The sequence below is a fragment of the Electrona antarctica genome (assembly GCF_951216825.1).
Source record: "Electrona antarctica genome assembly, chromosome: 18".
Lineage (NCBI taxonomy): Eukaryota > Metazoa > Chordata > Actinopteri > Myctophiformes > Myctophidae > Electrona > Electrona antarctica.
Genome location: NC_136799.1, coordinates 10,594,981 through 10,605,937, shown reverse-complemented (window position 1 = coordinate 10,605,937; position 10,957 = coordinate 10,594,981).

Below are 10,957 nucleotides of genomic sequence, written 5' to 3'. Positions count from 1 at the left end.
TAAAACACCCGCCCTCTGAATATCTTGCTCTTTTGCATGAATTGCACCTTCATTCTGAACATTTTGAATGTATGATAGTAAATGGTAAATGGTGCATTTATATAGCGCCTTTATCCAGATTGTGCATCAATTCACCCATTCACACACACATTCATACACCGATGGCGGTAGAAACCATGCAAGGCACTAGCCAGCAATTAGGGGTTCAGTGTCTTGCTCAAGGACACTTCGACACTAACTCTGGGGGAGCCGGGGTTCGAACAGGCAACCTTGTGGTTACCATCCAGCCACTCTACCCCTGAGCCACCGCCGCCCTGTGATCTAAATATACTGTACAAATCCAATAATGGTTCGATATATGTTTATTTACACAATCCTCTACTTTCTCGTGCATGGCTGGATCTATAGGAGAATGCATGTCAAACAGCTCTATTCCTAAGCATGTATTAGAGCGCAATGCAGCGTCAATACAACATGACATCTGAGCAATAGCAAGCTATATGATCGTTACTATAGTGACCCAGCTGTGTAACATGTCATCAGTAATCAACATGGCTTTATACACTTGAGTGAACAAGGAGCAATGGAGCATTCCCATTTCTCAAGTCAGTCCTGCTCAATTCCTCCATCCACCTCTGTGTATTAGGATTGGAATTTGGCTGGTGACATGCATGTACTATATAGGGCTGGCAACGCTATTGCAGTCCAGCCAAAAAATAAAATAAAAAAGAGTTTGCATGTTCCTCAATTCCTAGTTCAAGGTTTGAGTCCATTAAGGAGGAGTGACTTATTCTCATGTTTATACTATTCTGATGTTCTGGTTCATTTCTTTAATACCACCACTCTACAGTCCAGACCATTTTGTTAAAGAAATTACTTTTGAGAATAACTGGGAGCGGAGAATTGCTCTGGGAGCTTTATGAGCTGAACCAGAGCCTGTGCTGACACAGACAATCTTTGGGGGAAAAAGACAGGGATTATCAGAATGGAAAATGGGAGTAACGCTTTGTGACTGAGACCTGTGCTTTTTTCGATGATAACCAAAGCAATCTTTTTGTTCAATCAAACGTGCACACGTATGCACATGCACCACGTGCGCACAGCCAGGCACACAGCCTCTCATGTCTGCCGGAGCAGAAGAGAATACATAAATAGACTTGCATTTCCGCAGTAATGAAAATCAGCAACCGAGGCTTGTATCAACCAACCAGCACCCCACCTGAGAAGCGAGTCAAGCGACTAAACACACATGTTGCTGTCAGTCTGCTGGGCCATTGTCAGTGAGATCAAGCAGGGCAACGTTGAACCGTGGCGGATTGTCTGTTCTCCTGAGGAAATGGTGGTAGTCCATTTAGGCTTACTAAGCCACACAACTGGGTCGCACTAGACTCCAGATGTTGGATCTCACCAACAGAGGGGGAGTGGGACTCTTACTGTCTGGGGAACTGAGCAGGATCGCACATCATGTGAACGAACTGAACGTCGTATACAGTACTGTTACAGTATTTGCTTATTTCCCACAGAATGGTTTCATTCATCAGCTGAGGCAACTGGCTCCTTAACAAGCCGCTGTGCACGGTGGGAAAGGTCAGATCTATTAAAGAGTGCACCGCCTCACCGTTCCTCTGGTTTACCTTTCCCTTGTGCTAATCACCTTCACACCTACACACGCATGATTCATGCACGCATGCACGCACACACACGCACACACACACACACACACGCACACACGCTCACACACACTCACAATGATTAATCTGACCAACCTTCACAGTCTCTCCGTGGTCTTTGATGAAAGCTCCGTTGTACAATAATGAATGTCAGCACAGTAGGGGAGTCTCACCAGTACAACAACAAGAATGAAATTAATTCATGCTGTTGGAACAAGAAGAATGGAATTGCTCTTGTTTTTTCTCCCAATTGTCTTGCTAATTAACATTTTTGGAGGTGCTTTATAGGCCTGATCGGTTTGTCTGTCTGCTTGCAACGTCCTTTAAGGGTTCTTTGGTCTTCTGTAACTGTATTTGTCCAATTCTGCAATTCTCTACGGCAACTCTAATTCATTTCCTGGTGAAACGAGTTGGCAATCAAGTTGAGCCCATTTTTTATCAAGCTTCTCTGATCTCAGACCGATCTAAATTGTGATTTATAGCTGTGCACCGGTGTCGCTTGCCAAAACTCTTCAACGCGTCGCCCCATGATGCGACGCGCTGTGAGCTTATAGATTGGTCGTTTATGGCAATCCATGCACTGCAACTAAGTATAAATTATGTCAAGACCTGACCAGAGGCCAGCCAGCACTTAGTGCTCCACTCCACAGACACATAGAATTACATTAAACAAATTCATTCAGTGGAGAAATTATACAGAATCCGGAGGGGGAAAAAAAGTATATAAGAAGCATGAGGTGACACGTGAGCTGCACGTAGAAAGATACGCCAGGCTCCTGATATCATGCCATCATTCATAATGACTTGAATAGGAAAATGCATTCCAGATTAGTGCTGTGGCTGAATGCTCGCTGCTGTGACAGATATTCAGCCACAGATCACCGTGTCACAGCTAGTGGAGACAGCTTGAATCATTCTCATTTCAGTGGGTTTATGCTAGTAGTTCAGGGAGATTTGACAACGTGCAGAGTAGGGTTTAATGCCGGGATCCCGGGATTTCGGGCCTCCCGGGAATAGGGCACGCAATTTCCCGCCCGGGAATTTCTTCGGGACCCGTTGTCCCGGAGTTTTTTTTTTCTTGTAGGGAAATTACACTAAAGGAGTTTTCACACAGTGCGCGTTCTTTCCCCTTATCTATGAGTGATCAAATGTCCAATCTGAACCCTCCCATCATTTTAAAACATGTTTGATGATATTTATATGGAATTATGGATTACACTCGAGGGCTGCAAGCCTGCAACGGGAACTGGAGCCAGCGGGACCCAACGTAAATGTTGGCGGCGCGGGCGGTATTTAAATAGCCTACCTGCGGGCGGGCAGGCACGGCCGCCGGCCGGTCAAGATGAAATCAGTGGGACCCCGCGAATCCTGCATCCTCCCGCAATTAATCAGATAGGCCTACAGAGTTTATATACACTTTAGCAAAATATGAATGTCTGACAGACATCTTCAGGCACGCTCCCAAAGCTGCTGCACCTGTCAATCATTAGCCTAATCAGTCACTCTGTGAGAATTGTGTGTATTACGGACGGAGCGAGGAGTTTCCTTTCCCTGTGATGGACAAATTTGTCACTTCTAACCCCCTTTTTGCTTTTGCCTGCATGTGTGCAGCAATAACGTGAAACGGAACACAAACAAAGATGAGTAGGCTACAATTTGTTTTATAATAACCACCAGCACGCAGCGTCTCGCTCTCGCTCTCGCTCTCTAATAATCAGTGTGCTGTGCACTGGACGTGCTGGCTAATTTAACACCCAATCGGACTTTTCATAAAGTACAAAGCGGGATGATCACATTCTCTGCAGCGGAGAAGGGGACCCACTGCATGGTCAAAGGGTGAAAGACCATGGCTAAGGTATCTATGTGAAAGACGTGAGGTCGTTTTTTCCCCGTGCTTCGACAGTCACATTAGTGCAAACTCCTGTGTCCCTTTTTCTGAATAGCGTAGCTATTTTAATTTAATACTTTTATTGTAGGCTATATGTTCATATTTCGTTCAAATAAAACGTTTTAAACCAAATAATATCACTATTCTATTGAACATATGAAGTATCTATACATAAAAGTGTCTATTTGTACGTCTCTAAATGTTTTGATGAATTGAACATGGTGGACCCTGTTGTAAACAAGTGTAATGCTTAATTGGGTCGTCCACTCACAGTTAACAGCCTTTGTATTGAGTTTGTGCTTGAAATGTACTGTAATTCTGCAAACTGTTAATACAATTTTCAATCAATCAATCAATCAATGCATTTTGGTGGGCACTTCTTTTCTTTTTTTTCTGACGGGAATTCCCGCGGGAGCCCGGGAAAAGGTCCGCAAATTCCCGGGAATTAAAATGAGCCAAATCCGGGAAAATATTAAACCCTAGTGCAGAGGCAGCAAATGCTCATACTGTATGAACAGTACGTTTTGGGGTTTTGACAGGGTTGCATTGTATCGTAACGGTAGAAAAGGTATGGCAATTATTCTCAAAGTATTTGGAAGGTTACTAATGATCACATGGATCAGTCAGTGCAAGTTACTAGCTTCAACCAATTGTCTACTCGTAGTTGTGGAATGTAGGTATTACAGTATAGGCTACTACACAGCTCTATCACATGTCATTCATTGAGCTAAGTTAATGCAAATATAAGTAATACATTACTTAAAGAATAATAATAGTACAGTTACAGTATATTTGTTCATACATTCTTATGTAAGTATATATAATTTATAGTAATTCTTGAGTGGTGGGCACACGTCTCCAAGTACTGTAGCTTTGTGTGTCCCTTTCTCTGTCCCTATGTCTGTTGATCTGTCTGGTACCAACAGGTGAGAAAGTGGCGCTGTTGAACTTCACACTGTGTGCACAGGTGCATGATGGGAAGCTGAGTTTTTAGTGTAACACCAGTCTTTTTCAGCACGAGTGTCTGTCTGTACAGGAGTTCAGTACAGTATAACAATTACAGTATAGTTCCACCGCTCACTTCACAAAGGCGTGATTTTAAAGAACAGGAACTGAACTGAAGTGACAAGTGAGTAATACTGCGTTCCCACTAGCAGCGACAAAGCAACAGCCAGGCTACAGTTCATTTTCAATGGAAGCCAGCGACATGAACATGATTTAAAACTGACTGAAGCCCAACACAATAAAAAATAAGTTGAGCTGCCAATAATGCAGTGAAGTGTACCATGCGTGTCATTATGTTTTTGTTTCACTATGGGTTGGGACTTGGGACCCATGTGTGGGTCACAGACACATTTTTATGGCTCCCTTTATTTATTTTTGTTTCCTATACATTTTGTTTTTATTGTGTATTATTTCAAGACATTTTCAAAAAAAAACATTTCTCTTTTGGGTCTTGACTCTTAGTGTTGAGCTAAAATGTTTGGAAACCAGTGGCAGTGGTGTATAGCTGACCACCCTTGGACGTTTAGTATGTTTTGTCGCTGCTAACACAGACCGCAAATGGCCAATATCTGCTGGGCTCATGAACATCAACATAATCACATATTCCGCTTTTTAAAGTAATATTTTTCTGGGCCCCCAGAACTACAGTAGCCTACTCCATCACATTAAATGAGAAGTCTTGTATGAGGAAATTATATATGGTTTTGATTTTGAGAGAGATGAACGAGATGAACACCCATTTCAAGAGAAAAAGCCTCTCAGAAAATAATGTGGCCTATAGGCTACTGTAACATATCAGTCATCCACATGCCATTGTACAAATCAATATGACATAACATGATAAAGACATTGTGTACAACATGGGCTACGAGAGCTTGTGTGACTCACTTGTCTATAGTTATCCCATACACTATGTCAGCGTTTACCTAACCACAACTCCTACACAAGATACTGCTCGTCTCCCAGAAACACCATGTCCCGCATCACAGCCTGTAACAAACCCACAGTGGTGAGTGACCCACACACTTTCAACGACTCCAGTGGGTAAATTGCACTTTTTATCACATTCTAGCCAAGTCACTGATGTGTCTCTTTATTAATTTGATATTTTGGCTCCCTCCTTTCCCATGCGCCGCACATGATTTCAGACCACTGAGCTTTCTAGCCCAGGGGTTCTCAACCCGTGGGTCGCGACCCCTCGGGGGGTCGCCAAATTATTTTAGGGGGTACCCAAATTATTAAAAAATAAATAAATAAAAAAGATTATTTTTTTTTCACGATTTTTCAAAAATAGCAGACCTACAAGCTCATAGCGCGCCACTCGGTGGCGCGCTATGAGCTTGTAGATCTGCTATTTTTAAATAGCTAAATTATAACAATGCTTAAAACACCAAAAGGGGTTCCCGCCCAAAATGGTTTAAGGTTATTGTAGCAGTCAATTTATATTGGGGGTCGGGAGGGGGCGGGGCAGGGGTCCCGAACATTGCCAAAGCATTTCCGGGGGTCCCCGGCCAAAAACGTTGAGAACCCCTGTTCTAGCCCAAACCTGAGCTTTTGAAGCATGAAGCATGAGAAACCCTGCGTGCGTGCGTGCGTGCATGCGTGCGTGAGTTTCTAGTGAATGTTTATCTACGAAAGCCAATTTATATATACTGACTAAAGGAGTGTTACGTTTCCAAACAGAAAAACCCCCTAGGCCAATGAATCTAATTTACCCTCTCCTCTCCTCTCCTCTCCTCCTCTCCTCTTCTCTCCTCTTCCCATATTCAGATCAAAGTACTGTTCTGCTAGCCTGGCCAACCAGAGTCTGGGAAGGCTGCTTTGATCTTGTCAGCATTTGGGTTGATAATAAAAAAAGGGCTGAGCCTTGGGGTACGTGCTCTGCTGATTGGTTATCCCCATCTTGAAGCAAACAAATCACAATCTATGCATCTGCCTTAATTATTTTCCCGGTATCTCTGGTGGGTGTGTAACTAATCGATTGGCAGGCAAGGGGGTGTACGTTGCACATTCAAATATGGGAACCAATCAGAGTTCACACGTTGTGGTTGAGGATACAAGAGTGAATGGAGCCTACCCACACCGAGTGTCACAGCTCACTGACACTGCACCGCACACTGCACACAGTCGGCATTAGGTGTTCCAAAGCTGCCTTAATGACTCATCTCTTGACATTTACCAAAAAGAGCTCTCGTGTAGCGCGACCTGAATTCAAATCCGGAGCTCCCACCTGGGAAAACCAAATATTTACGGCTCATCCAGGGGAGAGGGCCATCCAGGGGAGAGCCCTCTCCCCTGTATATGATGATGGAGCGAGCCACCTAGCCGAGCACTCCTCTCCGCTCTCAACACCTCTGTGAGCCAAAAGACGGCAGCCATCCGTGGCCCACGACGGCACATGCAAGGCCCAACGAGGAGATGATTATAGCAGCAATTAGGCGTGTCTGGCTCCGCGTGCCTCGCCATCTTCCCCCGAGTTAAATTTTGGATTTAATTACTGAATGACGAGTCAAACTCAAAGTAAGGCTCTGAGAAAAGCAGTATTTCTAATTTTCAGTAGGCCTACTTTTACTTCTACTACTGTAACTGCACTACATCTCAGAGGCGAATCTTGTACTTTTACTCCACTACAATGATTTGAAAACTTGAATTACTTTGTAGATTTAGATTATTATTACAAAACATACATTAATTACCCACTACATTTCGGCCATTTGAAAACAGCCGATCTACAAGCTAACGGTGTGTCACGATGCAACACATTGTGAGCTTGTAGATTGGCTATTTTCAAAAGATTCTTATACATTTCAATGAGTACTTTCTACTTATGGTATCCTACTTTGAGCAATTTTGATACGAATACTTTTGTACTAATTTCGAATTCCAGACTTTTACAGAGTATTTCTACATTTAAGTATTGATTTAGACCGAAGGTCACAGTTAACTATGGAATCTTGTGTTTTTCGTCACTCAAAATCCCCATACATGGGGCGTTTTTCGTCACTCAAAATCCCCATATGGGGAAAGCCCCATATATTGTGCCCAGGTCTCGTGACACCACTATGACATCATCAGGGATATTCACTCTGATAGTAAATCAGGGATTATATCATATAGTAAATGCGACCTGTTGTCGCAATTAAGCCCATATATGGAGATCCCTGATGTCATCGAAAACTAGAGTTCTCAACAGGCCTGAAAAATTAAGTCCCGGCCCTACCTGGGCCCTCATCAAACCCTATACACTCAAGACACTGCCACCGCTGCCACCCTTAGATCTTGAAATTTGGAGCTGACCAGTTCTGACATTCCATATGTTGATCTGACCTCATCAAACAACCCTGTACACTCAAGACACGCTCACATATATGACCAGTGCCATATTTAGGGCGAGGTCGCTTCTTACTGGTACTTTTACTTAAGTAAAAAAGATCACTCGTATGAAGTGAGGGGCGTCTGCCAGCCAGATGATGTCTTAACCCTAAACAATCTCCTCTCCTAGCGCCCCTCAAAAATGTGAGTACTTTTTCCACCACTGGAGAAAAGGCAACAGGGGAAACATATCTGTTATAGGCACATGTTAGATTTACACAGTCACATGGAGTTGAACTATTCATCCACTGAGAAATTATCTCTTCAAAAAAATAATCTTGAAAGAGATCTTTGCAATGATAAGTGACAGAATGGCCATGGGTGAGATAATCTATTTAATGTTTTTCTGCGTTCGTCTGGAGTGTGTTCTAACCAGACTGGCTTGGCCACAGGCTGTACAAGTACTGTGCATCGCTTGTACTCATATAGGCTCCACACCGGTGCCATCACAATCCATCCATCCATCTTCAACCGCTTATCCGTAGTCGGGTCGCGGGGGCAACAGCTCCACCAGGGTGTTCCCTCTCCAGAGCAACATTAGTGACTTCCTCCTGGGGGATCCCGAGACGTTCCAAGGCCAGTGAGTCGATGTGTTTCCTCCAACTACGCCTTGGTCTGCCCGGGGTCTCCTCCCAGTGGGACGTGCCTCAAGGACCTCCCTAGGGAGACGCCCATCACAATCCAGCAGATCTATATTTAAATTTGGCAGATCCATTTGCCAACTGTGATCTTTTTTGTTGTTGTTGTCTGTCTTTGTCACACATCATATAAATTGAACAACTCATGTATGAACTGCTGTGAAAGACAAAAAAGAGTCTCGAGAGATCACGACATAAGCAAACTTAACGAGACAAGACTCAGAGAGTGTGTGCGTTGTTTTTACTGTAGATGCTGGTCTCGAGCTACTGTTCAGTGTTCACATCGATTTCCTCACGCTGTCTTCTTCTCTGACACAGTGAAAAGCACTGACCCAGCGGGGTGGCCTGCCTCCTTCCCTCGACACCTACGACTATAAAAAGGTCTCACGGGGAGTATAGCGGTGGCTCAGTCGCTCTCACACTCTCTCTCGCTCTCTCTCTCTCTCTCTCTCTCTCTTATCGGAGGCTGCCAGATGCCTGCCCACAGCGCCACATCCCACGCAGAGCCTGAAGGTGCACGGCAATGCAAAGACATTTTCACATTGTGTAGAGAGAGGGAGAAAGTATGGTGGTGGGGGGTGCACAGCCTGAGAATATTCTGAAGCGGTTGAAAGGAGAAGCGGAAGGCTCAGAGAAGTGGATCGGTATATAGCGCCAAAGACCGAAACCCCTTTTCTCCCCCCCAGGCATAAGACAGTGGACCCCCCCCCCCCCTTCCCACATGACAACTTTAGTTGAGTTTTGACAGAAAGTGAGCTGTTCCTTTTATATAAAAATGAAAGAAATAGAGAACCAGTGATGTGTACTGTGGCAGTCCCATGCATGGCAGGATTGTGGTGACGGTAAAGCCAGATTTTATATTTGCGTTTTTATACCCGGTTGCGTGCCGGGTATTGGGCCCCAAAAATATCCGATCTACTCTGCGTGCCGCTTTGTGAGCTTGTAGATTGGCTATTTTCCGTGCACGACATGATGTGCGACCAACTATAAATCGGGCATAAAGATGTAAATCAGCTTGCTGAGTTACAGACTCATCATCCATCGCCCCTTGTTACAGCGCTGGCCCACAGGCGAAGCCAGGCATGCACACGTTGTGCACCGCGCACGAGAGCCTACACACTACAGGCTTTCAACGAGGGCGGATGCTACTCATCTATTTTACAGGGGGAAGAAAAACAACAACCCTTTTGCCCGAGTGAGATGCACTGTCTGATCAAGCCGCGTGAGATTATGTGTTGACGGGATTCTGAAAGTGAACCGCCTGACAGCCCCGAAATTCAATTTAGTTTCACTTTCCAGTACCGTGCTTGAAGAGGAGCGCGCGCACACACACACACACACACACACACACACACACACACACACACACACACACACACTTTGGTTGGCAGCCAGTGGAAGCTGATTACCAGCACCAGTCGTCCCCCTCAAACAAACACCATGACATCCACTCCAGCATGTGCACACATCATCGGAGGGAATTCAAAGAGGGAGAGGCTGACGGAGGAACGGTCAGACTGAGAGCAACGGAGAATGCCCACCGCCCGTTGTGTCATTTCCTTCCATGCATTGTTGTCGAGTGTTGACAAACGGAGTCGAGTATGGGGAAATCCGTAAAGTCCAAATGTACACACTTGAGCCACCACCAGGACAATTGAAAAAACAAAAACAGAGCGAAAGATTTATGAGAAGAGACCACAGAGAGAGAGAGAGAGAGAGAGAGAGAGAGAGAGAGAGAGAGAGCATCTCCCTGCACAAATACAAAAACCTTCCGATTTAACCCACTAGATTTCAAGTTAAAAAACAACCTCTTATCACGTGAGCTGGGTTAAAAAAATAATAATAATTAAGCACTATAGTTTCAAATGCATTCCAGATATCATTCACATGGTAGTATTTGAGAGTCTAATTACCATCTTTTTCCATATTCAACACAATCTGAATTTGTCATCTTTGTCTGAAGTTAGTTGCTGCGAGAGTGAGGTCTAGCCAACACCAACTCGGGATTCCTGGAACGCTGCCCTCCACAATTTCCTATCCAACATCAGGTTCTTGAGCTCTGCAGTGTTGTCAGCCAAGCTGTCACACCGCAGCACGTCTACATAGGTGGTGTGCTTCTTTCCCCTCCTGGCTTTGCCCTGGGTTGGCTCCTATAGGGTCAATTTACTTGCCTCAAGTTCTGGGTGCCTGACGCAGTGCCCTGCCAGCCTCATCCTTCTCTCTCTGACTTTGCCCGTGACCCGTGGTAGGTCCCCATAGAGGTCCACATTTCTGATGCGGTCCGTCCATGTGACACCTAGTGCCATTCGTATAGCATTCTTGTGTAGACTCCATCCAGGGCTTTTTCCTGTTGTATTGTAAGGGTCCATGTATCGGCCCCATAC